The following is a 12,841-nucleotide window of genomic DNA, read 5'->3' on the forward strand; positions in this document are numbered from 1 at the left end:
AAGCATATAAAGTGCCTGGCATTATATATGTGTTCACTGAATGTTACTTAGATTTGTAAATATTCTGAATAGAAATTGGGTTTACAAGGAGGGACAAAACTTGCTGGGGCTCTCATATCAAACTTTACAAAATGCAAGGAGCCTCATTCAGATAAGACAAATTGTTTTTATGCCTCCCTAAAATGTTGACGCAAAGAAATGCTGAATACATACGAATGGAATAACTTAGAAACTTTCTTTTAAAATGCTAAGTGATAAAGTCACTTAAACGATACGTGAATCCTTTTCTTGTGTATATGTGTAAACAGTTTTCATTTATATACAATGGTCCAATGGAATTTGTTTAAATAAATAGTTTAAGATGATGACCCTTTATTATTCCATTTTGGGGAATGTTAGTCTTTAAAATTATATTTTGGCTGATTTAAATAGTAATATTAAATTAGATACATTTTATTTTAGGAAAATAGTTTTAAAAATATGTTTTCAAGCTATCTATCCTCGATAAAATATAGGGGAGCACCGAGGGGAGGCCTCTATTGTATGCCAGGGACAGTGGTAGGCACTCCCCATGTTTTCCTTTCTTTACAGTAATCCTGTGACAGAAGTATTATTAACTCAATTTTACATTTGAAAAAAACTGGGTGAGTCTCAGATTAAATAATTTGCCCGAGATCATGAAGCTAGTTACCAGCAGACATGGATTCCCACTTAAGGGCTCAGCTGTTGAGGGGGAAAAAGTGGTTTTCATGTTCATAATACCACCCATTACCATGTCCTGCTGTTTCACCAAGCTGGTTTGAAAATCACAGATGTGCAGATCACTGAAATTCATCAAATGATTCGATTTAGAATCCCCATTTCAGATATCCTCTAAATTATAGTCCTAATATTTCCTGGGGGCTTAACTACATGCTAGGCACTGTTGTAAGCACTTTACATGTGATAACTCACTTAATCCTCCCCAAATCCAATGAGGTAAGTGCTATTATTCTTCGCATATTTACAGATGAGGACACAGAGACATAGATAGGTTGGGTGATTCCCTGAGGTGGTACAGCTAGTAAATTTTAGAGCAAATCCAGGCACCTGGTGCCAATGCTCTTAGCACTCTTTTGTTTTTTTTCTTAATTAAATCTTTATTGTTCAGATTATTACATTTGTTCCTCTTTTTTCCCCCCATAACTCCCCTCCTCCCAGTTCCCGCCCCACCATCCGCTCTCACTCCCCACCCACTGTCCTCATCCATAGGTGCCGATTTTTGTCCAGTCTCTTCCCGCATCTCCCACACCCCTTCCCCCCGCCCCCCCAAGAATAGTCAGTCCATTCCCTTTCTATGTCCCTGATTCTATTATGATCACCAGATTATTTATTCACTTGATTCTTAGACTCACTTGTTGATAGATGCATGTTTGTTGTTCATAATTTGTATCTTTACCTTTTTCTTCTTCTTCTTCTTCTTAAAGGATACCTTTCAGCATTTCATATAATACTGGTTTGGTGGTGATGAACTCCTTTAGCTTTTCCTTATCTGTGAAGCTCTTTATCTGACCTTCAGTTCTGAATGATAGCTTTGCTGGATAAAGTAATCTTGGTTGTAGGTTCTTGGTATTCATCACTTTGAATATTTCTTGCCATTCCCTTCTGGCCTGCAAAGTTTCTGTTTGAGAAATCAGCTGACAGTCGTATGGGTACTCCCTTGTAGGTAGCTGACTTTCTTTCTCTTGCTGCTTTTAAGATTCTCTCTTTGTCTTTTGCTCTTGGCATTTTAATTATGATGTGTCTTGGTGTGGTCCTCTTTGGATTCCTTTTGTTTGGGGTTCTCTGTGCTTCCTGGACTTGTAGGTCTATTTCTTTCACCAGGTAGGGGAAGTTTTCTGTCATTATTTCTTCAAATAGGTTTTCAATATCTTGCTCCCTCTCATCTTCTGGCACCCCTATAATTCTGATGTTGGTACGCTTGAAGCTGTCCCAGAGGCTCCTTACACTATCTTCGTATTTTCGGATTCTTTTTTCATTTTGCTTTTCTGGTTGGGTGTTTTTAGCTTCTTCGCATTTCAAATCTTTGCCTTGATTCTTGTGGTCCTCTGGTCTGCTGTTGGGAGTCTGTATAATATTCGTTATTTCAGTCCGTGTATGTTTAATTTCTAGTTGGTTCTTGGAAGGCAGCTATGCTCACCACTATACCACCAACGCCACGCCTCTAGTTGGTTCTTTATCATAACATCGAGGGTCTCATTAGATTTGTTGAGGTCTTAGCACTCTTATACTAGCTCTGACACCAAAACAGAGTGGAATAATCAGTTTGAAATTTGTACATCTATGAAGTGGTTTAGAGAGATTAAAGAACATTTGAATTAATTGTCCCAAACCAATAGAAACCTGTGGCTATTCAAGTTCAAGTCACCCTATAGTTATCACATAAATTTTATTTTTTAAAATATATTTTTATTGATTTCAGAGAGTAAGGGAGAGGGAGAGATAGAAACATCAATGATGAAAGAGAATCATTTATCAGCTGCCTCCTGCACGCCCCCCACTAGAGAGTAAGCCCCTGACCAGGAATCAAACCGTGACCTCCTGGCTCATAGGTCAATGCTCAGCCACTGAGCCACGCCCGACCAGGCATTCCATGAATTTTAAAGGAAAATAATGAAAACGACCAGGCATTAAATGATCCACCCCAGTATGTGCACAATTACCCAGGTTTCTTTGTTTCGGTAGTAATTGGGATGTCTTACTTCAGTTTAATTACACTGGTGAGAATTCAAGTCCTTTCTCAGACACTCCAAATGCTCCTTGTTTCTAATTTCTTAGTGTATATATTGACCATAATCTGAACTCCACGTGAGAAACCAGCTTAGCCTTTGAGGCCATAGTTGACCTTTGAAATCATGAAGCAGTTGTAAGACTACAAATCATAATCTCAGCTCATGTCTGAGTGCAACTGACAAGAAAATCAGAGGACCCAGAATCCTCTTCAACCAGGAGCATGTAAAATTGCCACAGAACTTTGAAACACCTCTGCTTTATCCAGTACCTGTCACTAGCTCTGACTCCTTGCTTCACCGTCTGTCCTGTGCTTTTGTTATTACTGCAAACTAATTTGGTTGGCTGTGGAGCAGGTATCTATACTAATAAAAGGGCAATATGCTAATTAGACCAGACGTCTTCGGGACATCCTTCTGGATGTCCTTCCGGACAAAGCCACAGTGTCAGAGGCTGAGGCAGAGGTAGTTAGGAGCGATCAGGCCGGCAGGGGAGAGTGGTTAGGGGCGATCAGGCAAGCAGGCAGGCAGGTGAGTGGTTAGGAGCCAGTGGTCCTAGATTGCAAGAGGGATGTCCCGGATTGGAGAGGGTGCAGGCTGGGCTGAGGCCCCCGCCCCCTGGTGCATAAATTTCGTGCACTGGGCCTCTAGTTGTTTCAAAATCTACAGTGTGTCTCAGTGTCACGTAGTAACTCTTTTTTCTGGCAACTTTATTTTTTTTCAACTTCAGATACAGCATATGGGTTAACCTTATTTTTTAATTCATGGCACTCCATTATCAATTGGGTATGCAAGGCCCTTGCTTATTCATTTATGCAAAAATCTCATTCTGTTTCTTTCTTCACTCAGCACCTCACCTTAAAAAGTCTAACCATATTTTTGAGTATATATTTAGACTGTTGCTTCTAACTAATGCCCAGTTTTCCATCCATTTTTACCCATGTTCACCACAGAAATGGACATGCACATTGCCTTCAACTCACCAATTCTACTAATAATGCTGCCACAAATATCTAAATACATATTTTCTTATGGGTGAGAATTCCTCTGGATTCCTGTACCAGGCAGTGGAAATGCTGGGTCATAAATAACATATGACTCAGTCAGGGTCCTACTGGAAAACGAAAGCCACTCTGTGTAAAACCAAGGGACTTTAATGCAGGGAGTAGGTTACAGAGCTGACGGAAAGAAGAGGATCTGAGGTAACAAAGATTAGCAACAGCAGGAAAGCTCTACCACATTGAAACTGCAGGAATTACCTGTAACAGGAGCCCGAGTCTCCTGTTACACACAGCCCCTTGAATTATAGCCTCTCCACTTAATAAGGCTGGGAAGTCACTTCCAGTCTCTACAGCTCAGCAGTTTCAATGAAACAGACCTGGAAACAGTCTGTGGGATAAGGTTGTTATGGGGATGCAGCATGGAGTTAATCTAAAGCTATGCTCTCCAATCGAGATATAACGCAAGTCACAAATGTGAGCCATATGTGTAATTTTAAATTTTCTAGTAGTTATATTTTAAACTGATAAGAACAGATACTACACTTGATCTTAGCCAAAAGGCCGAGAAGCGATAGTAGTAGTTACATTTTCAAAAGGAAAAAGAAATAAAAAGAAACAGATAAAATTAATTTTAACCCCTAGAGTGCTGGGGAGCGCGATCATGCTCCTCCTGTCTTTCACCAAAAGTGCCGGGAACACTATTGTGCTCCTCCTGCAGTGTCACTATTAGGTGCTAGTAGTTCACTCTTTATGTGGGAAAAAAAATTTAAAAACCTTAACTCAGAATGCCTTGGCAATTTTAGCACAGCTCCTAGGATATTGGTTGGCACTCAAAGGGTTAATCATATATATGATTTAACCCGACATATCAAAATATTATGATTTTAACATGTAACTGGCATATAATATTAGTGAGAAATTTTACATATTTTTAATACTAAGTCTGAAATTTAAGCACATCTCAATGATGGAAGCTGGAACCTATGGGAGCTGCCTGGTGGGAACTGGAAGAGAAGAAAGAAATAGACATCTCCTTGGAGAGAGAGGGAGAGAGAAATACCCTGCCTTTTCCCTTCCCTCACCCCCGGTTTCCGGTCAGTGCCTCTGCTAGCAGAACCCACCCCCAAATGCAGCCCACAGGTGCCAGGGCTTTCCTTTGGGTTATTTGGCAATTTTTCCAATTTGTTAAATTGGATTGTTGCTCATTAATTTTCAAACCTTTTATTTTTATAACTTTAAAAAATTGTGGCAAATACACACAACATAAATTTTCCATGTTAAGCATTTTAAGTATATAATTCAGTGGCTTTAATACATTTATAATGTTGTGTGATCATTACCACTATCTGTTTCCAAAAATTTTCATCATTCCTAAGGTAAACTCTGTATTCATTATGCAATATTTCCCTATTCCTTCTCCCCCCAGTCCCTAGTCACTTCTAACTTACTCTCTGTCTCAATCAATTTGCCTAATCTAGATATTTCATATAAGTGGAGTCATATAATATTTGTTCTTTTGCATTTGGCTTATGTCTCTTAATGTAATGCTTTCAAAGTCATTCATGTGTAGCATGTATCAGAATTTCATTCCTTTTATAGCTGCGCGATATTCCCTTACATACACATATATTTTTTGCTTATCCATTTGTCTGTTGATGGACACTTGGGTTGTTACCACTTTTGGTTATTATAAACAATGCTGATATTGATATTGTGAACAAATATCTGAGTCTCTGTTTTTAATTATTTTGGTATATACCTAGGAGTGGAGTTGCTGGGTCATATGTTAAGTCTATGTTTAGCTTTTTGAGGGCTGACAAACTGTTTTTCACAGCAGCTCTACCATTTTACATTTCCACCAGCAATGCACAAAGGTTCCAGTTTCTCCAAATCACCACCAATCCTTGTTGTTTTGTTTATTTATTATAGCCGTCCTAGTTGGTGTGAAGTAGTATCTCACTGTGATTTTGATTTGCATGTCCCTAGTGACAAATTTTGTTGAGCATCTTTTTTTTATCTTTAATTCCTTATTGGTTAAGGTATTACAAGTGTGTCCTCATCCCCCCAATTAACCCCCAACCCCCTCCCCACCTCCACTCATGCTCTCATCCCCCTGTTGTCCGTGTCCATTGGTTTGGTTTATATGCATGCATACAAGTCCTTTGGTTGATCTCTTCCCCTTACCCCCACCCTCCCCTACTTTCCCTCTGGGGATTGATAGTCTGATCGCTGTTTCTGTCTTTGGATCTGTCCCTGTTCATCAGTCTATGTTGTTCTCTATATTCCACAAATGAGTGAGATCATGTGGTATTTATCTTTCTCTGAATGGCTTATTTCACTTAGCATAATGCTCTCCAGTTCCATCCATGCTGTTGCAAATGGCAAGAGTTCCTTCTTTTTTACCACAGCGTAGTATTCCATTGTATAGATGTACCACAGTTTTTTAATCCACTCATCTGCTGATGGGCACTTAGGCTGTTTCCAAATCTTAGCTATGATGAATTGTGCTGCTATGAACATAGGGGTGCATATATTCTTTCTAATGGGTGTTTCTGGTTTCTTGGGATATATTCCTAGAAGTGGGATCATTGGGTCAAACGGGAGTTCCATTTTTAGTTTTTTGAGGAAACTCCATACTGTTCTCCACAGTGGCTGCACCAGTCTGCATTCCCACCAGCAGTGCAGAAGGGTTCCTTTTTCTTTTAATGTGCTCACCAGCCATTTGAATATCTCCTTTGGAGAAATGTTTATTCAAGTCTTTAGCCTATTTTTTAACTGGGTTGTTTCCGTATATCTGATATGCTGACTAGTTGAGTTAGTATAGCATGTTAGGTAGTATTGTCATCTTAATATTAAGTCTTCTAATCCATGAACATGGGCTGTCTTTCCATTTATTTAGATCTTAACCTTTCTTCTTTTTTAGTTTAATAAGTTAAGGTCATTTCACTCTAAGTATCATTTTAGCTGCATCCTACAATTTTTGATATTTTTACATTTATTTTTAAATTTCCATTTTGATATCTTCCTCACCTATAAATTATTTGTGTTTTATTTTATTTTCAAATAAATGCTTTTACATATACTATTGATATTTTACTTAATTACATTGTGATCAGTGTGTGTGAGTTAAATGATACCAGTTGAGATATGTTGCAACTTGCTTTATGCACTTGCAAATATAGTTTTCTACATGTTCTTAGAAAGAATGTGTTTTCTGTAATTGTTGGATGCAAAGTTCTACATATATCCATTAGGACCAAGCTTTGAATCCTTGGTCCTCACTAATTTTTTTTGGTCCTTTTGATGTATTACTGAGAGTTGTATTAAAGTCTTCCTATTAGAATGTATTAATCAATTTTTCTATATCGGTATATCAATTTTTCTTTTTATATTTTAACCCATGTTATTAGATACATATAAGTTTACAATTGTATATCTCTGTCTAGTGTGTATACATGTGAGTGTGAATCAAACTTCTTACCATTATGCATAATAATCTTTATATATCTCTAATGATCTTTTTTCCCTTAAATTCTATTCTGTCTGATATTAATATAACTATATTAGGTTTCTTTTGGTTAATATCTGCCTGATACATTTTCCTTTATACTTCTCTAATCAATATATTTATCCTCCTCTCATTTAAATAAAAAATCCAGTATTTCAGAAAAAATATTTTTATTAATCTCCACTAATTAGACATTATTATTAATTTATGCAATCCACTTTTTAAAAGAATACTTATATATTTTCTTTTTTCAACATTCTATTGTATTTTATAATAGTCATTTTCTCTCTTTTACCTGAAGTACAACCTTTAAGATTTTCTCTAGTTTTGGTCTGTTGAGGATAAAATTCTGCCATGTTTTTGTTTGTCTGAAAGTGTTTTTGAGCCCTGTTACTGAAAGACTAGAGGCCCAGTGCATGGATTCGTGCACCAATGGGGTCCCTCAGCCTGGCCTGTGGGGATTGGACCGGAATTGGCTCTCCAACATCCCCCAAAGAGTCCTGGATTGTGAGAAGGTGTAGGCCAGGCTGAGGAACCCCACCGGTGCATGATGGGGACTGGAAGGGACCACAGGAGGGCTCCAGGGCGTGTCTGGCCCATCCTGCCCAGTCCCGATTGGCCAGACCCCAGCAGCAAGCTAACCTACCGGTCAGAGCACATCAGTGCACATCAGAGTGACTGGTTGAACAGTTGAATGAACGGTGGGACACTTAGCATATTAGGCTTTTATTATATAGGATAGTTATGCTAAATATACAATTCTAAATTGATAGCTAATTTTCCCTCAAAGCTGGATTATTTTACTGTCTTAGGCTTCTATCATTGCTTTAGAAGTTAGCTTTAGTCTACTTACTTGTTCCTTTGTAAATAATCTATCTTTTCTATTTGGCTACTTTTAATGTCAGCTTTTTGCTTTTTGTATTCATGGTGAAATGCTATATGAGATTTTATTCTTTTTTATCTTATCTGGGGTCAGTTGTTCTTCCTGAAACTGAGGATTTGTATCTTTAATCAAGTCTGGAAAATTTTCAGCCATTATATTTTTAAATATTGCCTCTTTCCCATTCTCTCTACCATCTCTTTATGGAAATCTGATTAGAAGTATATTAGACTTTCTTACTCTTCCCTCCATATCTTTCATATTTTCTATTTCTTTACCTATTTTGCTGTACTCCAGGCATTTATTCAGAGCTATCTGTGATTACTAATTTTCTCTTGAGCTGATCTAATCTATTGTAAACCAGTCCAGAGTTTTTAATTGCAACGATATTTTTCATTTCTATAAATTCTATGTAATTCTTTTTCAAATATATCTTGTAAAATAGCTTCTTACACTTTGCTCATATTTTCAACTCCCTCTATTATTTCCTAAACATATTAAGCATGCTTACTTTATGTATATAAACATATATGCTTATACATAACTAATCACATGTATTTATACTCTACATCTGAACATTCCAATATATAAAGTGTCTACAATCTGATTTTGTCTTTTATTGTTTCTACTGACTCTTAGTCATTGTGTCTTGTTTCCTCATAGATTTTGTTATCTTTCTTGGCAAGTTCATGCCCATTTTGAATTCATCAGTAGAAATTCTGTGAGAACTGGGCTGAGGGTAAGATTGTCTGGGCTCAATATAGTCCTGCAGGGAGGATTTTTGTCTGGATGCCAAGGGTTCTATCAAGGCAGGAGCACTTTATAATGTCTCAGTTTAACCTCCTGTTGCTTTTGTTGTTCAAATGCTTCTTTTTCTGGAAAGTACTGATAACTAAGTATTGCTGAGTATGTTTTATAATGCTGCAGAGACTAATTAATCCTTGCGTGAGAAAGATGCAGTAATAGTTCTGGGCAATCCTGTTATAGGTATTTAAGTAATCTTATTTGGAAATGAAATGGTCACAACTACCTGGCAATAATGCTGGAAAAATACCTGGAACATCAACATCCTCACTGTTAAATAACATCTACTCATTAGATTATATGCAACACATTTTACCTTTGTGTTGAGAGAGAGAGAGAGAGAGAGAGAGAGAGAGAGAGAGAATATGAAAGATTTCCTGGGTAATGACTATAATTAAGGTATGGAATGTGGTGAAATAAAAATGTTAATTGTCTCCTACTAGATATGGAGACAAAATTACTACACAGAGCAAATATCCTGTGAGAAGCAAAAGTCATGGAAATAGGTGTGCTCTTGTTAATTCATGCAACAAACACTAGAAACTAAGTACCAAGGTGACAAGAACCAAGTCTGTTAATTCTCCATTGCCTAGCATCCCCAGTGCCAACATGGTCATAACAGACAATAGTTGTTGAATGAGTACCTACTGTGTGCCAGGCACAGTACTAGGAGCAAGATGGACATGATCCTTACCCTCAGTCTTTTGGAGAAATCCTACTTCCTCAAAGTAATGAAGCTTGAATTTGCAATCAATCAAACTATATCAAAGATATTATCAAACAATAAAAACAAGTCATCGGCTCCTTATAATGGTTACATTTGTAACTTTTTCCATGAACTGACTCCTACAACTCTATAAAGTAGACAAGGGCAAATACACCTATCCCCAGTTCACAGCTGAGATTATAATAGTCCTCAGCAGTTATTGAGGGATTCTGTATTGCCAGCACTGTTTTAAGTGCTTCACATTTATTATCTCATTGAATCCCCCAATAACTATTATTTCTCCCACTTTCATAGTAAGAAATCAATGAAGCTTATAAACGTTTAAGTAACCGTGCCCAGGAGTACATCATTATTAAGTGGCAGAGCGAGGATTCACCTAAGGCAGTGGGACTCCAGGCCTCTCCATTGTGTGCAGAGAAGGCAGCTAAACACACACGGGTGAAGCTGCTGGAACTAATACCACTCAGGACACCTTTAATACTATCCAGATCAGTGGTTCTCAACCTTGATTGCACATTAGAATCACCTGGGAATCTTTTTAAAGTCCTGATTTCTGGGCCCTCATCCTCCGGAAATTCTGTTTCTTTGTTATGGGGTGGGGCCACAACATCAGTAACAAAGAAACAGAATTTCCGGAAGATGAAGCCCAGAAATCAGGATTTTAAAAAGATTCCCAGGTGATTCAATGTGCAGCCGAGGTTGAGGACCACTGATCCAGATAGTCGATGGCTTCCCAAAGCTGGAACTAATTTATTGCCAAATAGTCTGAAAATCAGAAGACATCTTTAAATGACTACAAAAATTATTCTCCCATAACAGACACGATTTCACCATTAAATTTTAACGACTGCAATAATTTTGAGACAGGAGAATGCTTTGCTGCTATTTTCTCTGGAAGCAATGCTTGATGTTTAAATCAGAAACACCCCAGAAGTAGCAAGAGAAATGAGCAAAACCAAAGGATACTCATGCAACCCATATGTACATGGGCATCTGCCTACCAGGGCCAACTGATAGGGTAACTCACTGCGGGAAGTGGGTCAAGACCAAAGAATCAGGTAACACACGGGCTGGAATGGAGTCGGGAAATCGGCTGGTGACGAAGCCGTGCGCAGCCCACCACGGCAGAGGCTGCTCGCCCAGGCAGTTCCAAGGCCTCTGGAAAGCATTTCAGGCTAAAAGGCCTTCTCACCATGAGACATGGGTCTATTTCTTTCCATCTCTATCCGGTTTTTCTTGCTCTCTCTCCAGCTGCCTTCTTCTTTTCTTTCCTTCAAGAAACATTTTTTGAAAAGGTAGTGAGCAAAATAGACCTGTCCCAGCTTACAGTAAATTTCAGTGGGAAGATGAAAACGCCTTCCCAACAGGTTAAAACATAATGAAATCAAGGACCCGGTCCTCACCCTTCCCTCGACGCGGTCCCCCACACTCGGGCCTCGGAGACCCCCAGGGTGCGAGGGGAGGGGGAATGGGGGTGGGGGTGGAGCGTGCAGGGCCCTGATTCGGGAGAAGCGGCTTCGAGGGGAGGGGGAGGGGCGCCCGGGCAGCTAGCGCCTCTGGAATCCGAACCCCGCGTAGCTATTGTGCGGTCTCCTAGCGACCCCAGAACCAGACGACTCTAAACGCCAAGGGCTCAGCGGTCACCGCGAAGCAGAGCGCGACGATGGCTGACCGCAGGCGACTGTTCAGGCCTACTCCGCTGACCAGGGTCGGCATGAATGGCAGGCCCTGGTAAGCGCGTGGGTGCCGTGGGTACCGCGTGGGGGCGCCTGGAATCCGCTCTTGCCGGGGCTGGGCCGGGCTGGGGTGGGGGGTGGCGGAGGGCCACTCGGAGCTGGGCTGCAGGCCGGCCTGCCTTTCCTCTTCAAGGTCCCCAGCACATAAATGATTATAATATAAAATAACCAGCGCTCGACGCTGTTTATCGCAAAGGACACCTTTTTCCCTGTTATCCTTACAACCCCCAGGGAATGCAGATTAAAATACCAATCCCAGATGGGAACCTGATGGCCACAGAGTCCTCTGTGGAGCCTGGTTTAGTGTAGGCGCACCCTTCTCCGAGGCAGCCGCCTGGACTCCGCGCCCCGCGGGAGCTCGGCTGCGCCTGGAGCCGTGCGCCACCCGGGGGCGAGCTGCGCCTGGGTTTGGGGACAGCCTCGGGTCCTAGGGCGGTCCGCTGCCATTCTGAGGGCGTGGTGTCTTAGCCACCGGGCAGAAGCCAGGGCTTTTTTCCTTTGCTAATTCCTTGAGTTTATGAGAATGGAATTCTGCGCTTTTGGGGGCTGGGCGACGTGGGTAAAGATCCCCAAATCTAGAATCGGAAAGGCTGGAGTCCAGGGCCAGTGCCCCTCTGGCTTGCAAGGTGGCCTTAGGCGAGTTCGTTGTTCCTTCTGGGCTCAGTTTTGACTGTAAAACAGGGACAATCAGCCCTAACCGGTTTGGCTCAGTGGATAGAGCATCGGCCTGCAGACAGAAGGGTCCCAGGTTCGATTCTGGTCAAGGGCATGTACCTTGGTTGCGGGCACATCCCCGGTAGGGGGCGTGCAGGAGGCAGCTGATGGATGTTTCTAACTATTGCTCTCCCTTCCTCTCTGTAAAAAAAATCAATAAAATATATTAAAAAAATAGAACAGAGACAATCAGCACAATCAGTTGTATAGGATTGTTGTGAGGAGTAACTGACAGAGTACAGGTGAAGCAGTTACTGACTGACTGGAGGTATGCACTGGACACGTGGTAGCAATTATAAGCTCTTTGGGAATTCCCTTTATCGCCCATTTTCAAACTTTTTCCCTTCTTTTTTATTGACAAACCTTTTGTGTTAAAGTAATGATAGACTCACAAGAAGCTGCAAAAACAGTGCAGAGGTCCCAGGTACCATTCCCCCGGCTGCTTCTAGTGGTTCCTTCTTACATAACTATAATACAGTGGCAACGGGGGAAATCTACATTGACACAATGTATTAATTAGACTGTAAACCTTACTCAGATTTTACCAGTTTTTACTTGCATTCCTGTGAGTATAGTTCTGTAAAATGTTGTCATATGTACACTTCAAGATACACAACTGTTTTCTCATCTCAAGGAATTAGTGCAGTGGTTCTCAACCTTCCTAATGCCGCAACACTTTAATACAGCTCCTCATGTTGTGGTG

At 40.3% G+C, this 12,841-nt stretch overlaps 1 pseudogene; it reads right to left on the reverse strand.

The window, feature by feature from the left end:
* Positions 1 to 4,169: 4,169 nt before the first annotated feature.
* LOC118660858 lies at positions 4,170 to 4,342 on the reverse strand (annotated as a pseudogene).
* Positions 4,343 to 12,841: the final 8,499 nt, after the last annotated feature.

This window comes from Myotis myotis, unplaced genomic scaffold (genome assembly GCF_014108235.1).
Source record: "Myotis myotis isolate mMyoMyo1 unplaced genomic scaffold, mMyoMyo1.p scaffold_m19_p_1, whole genome shotgun sequence".
In the NCBI taxonomy this organism is placed as follows: domain Eukaryota; kingdom Metazoa; phylum Chordata; class Mammalia; order Chiroptera; family Vespertilionidae; genus Myotis; species Myotis myotis.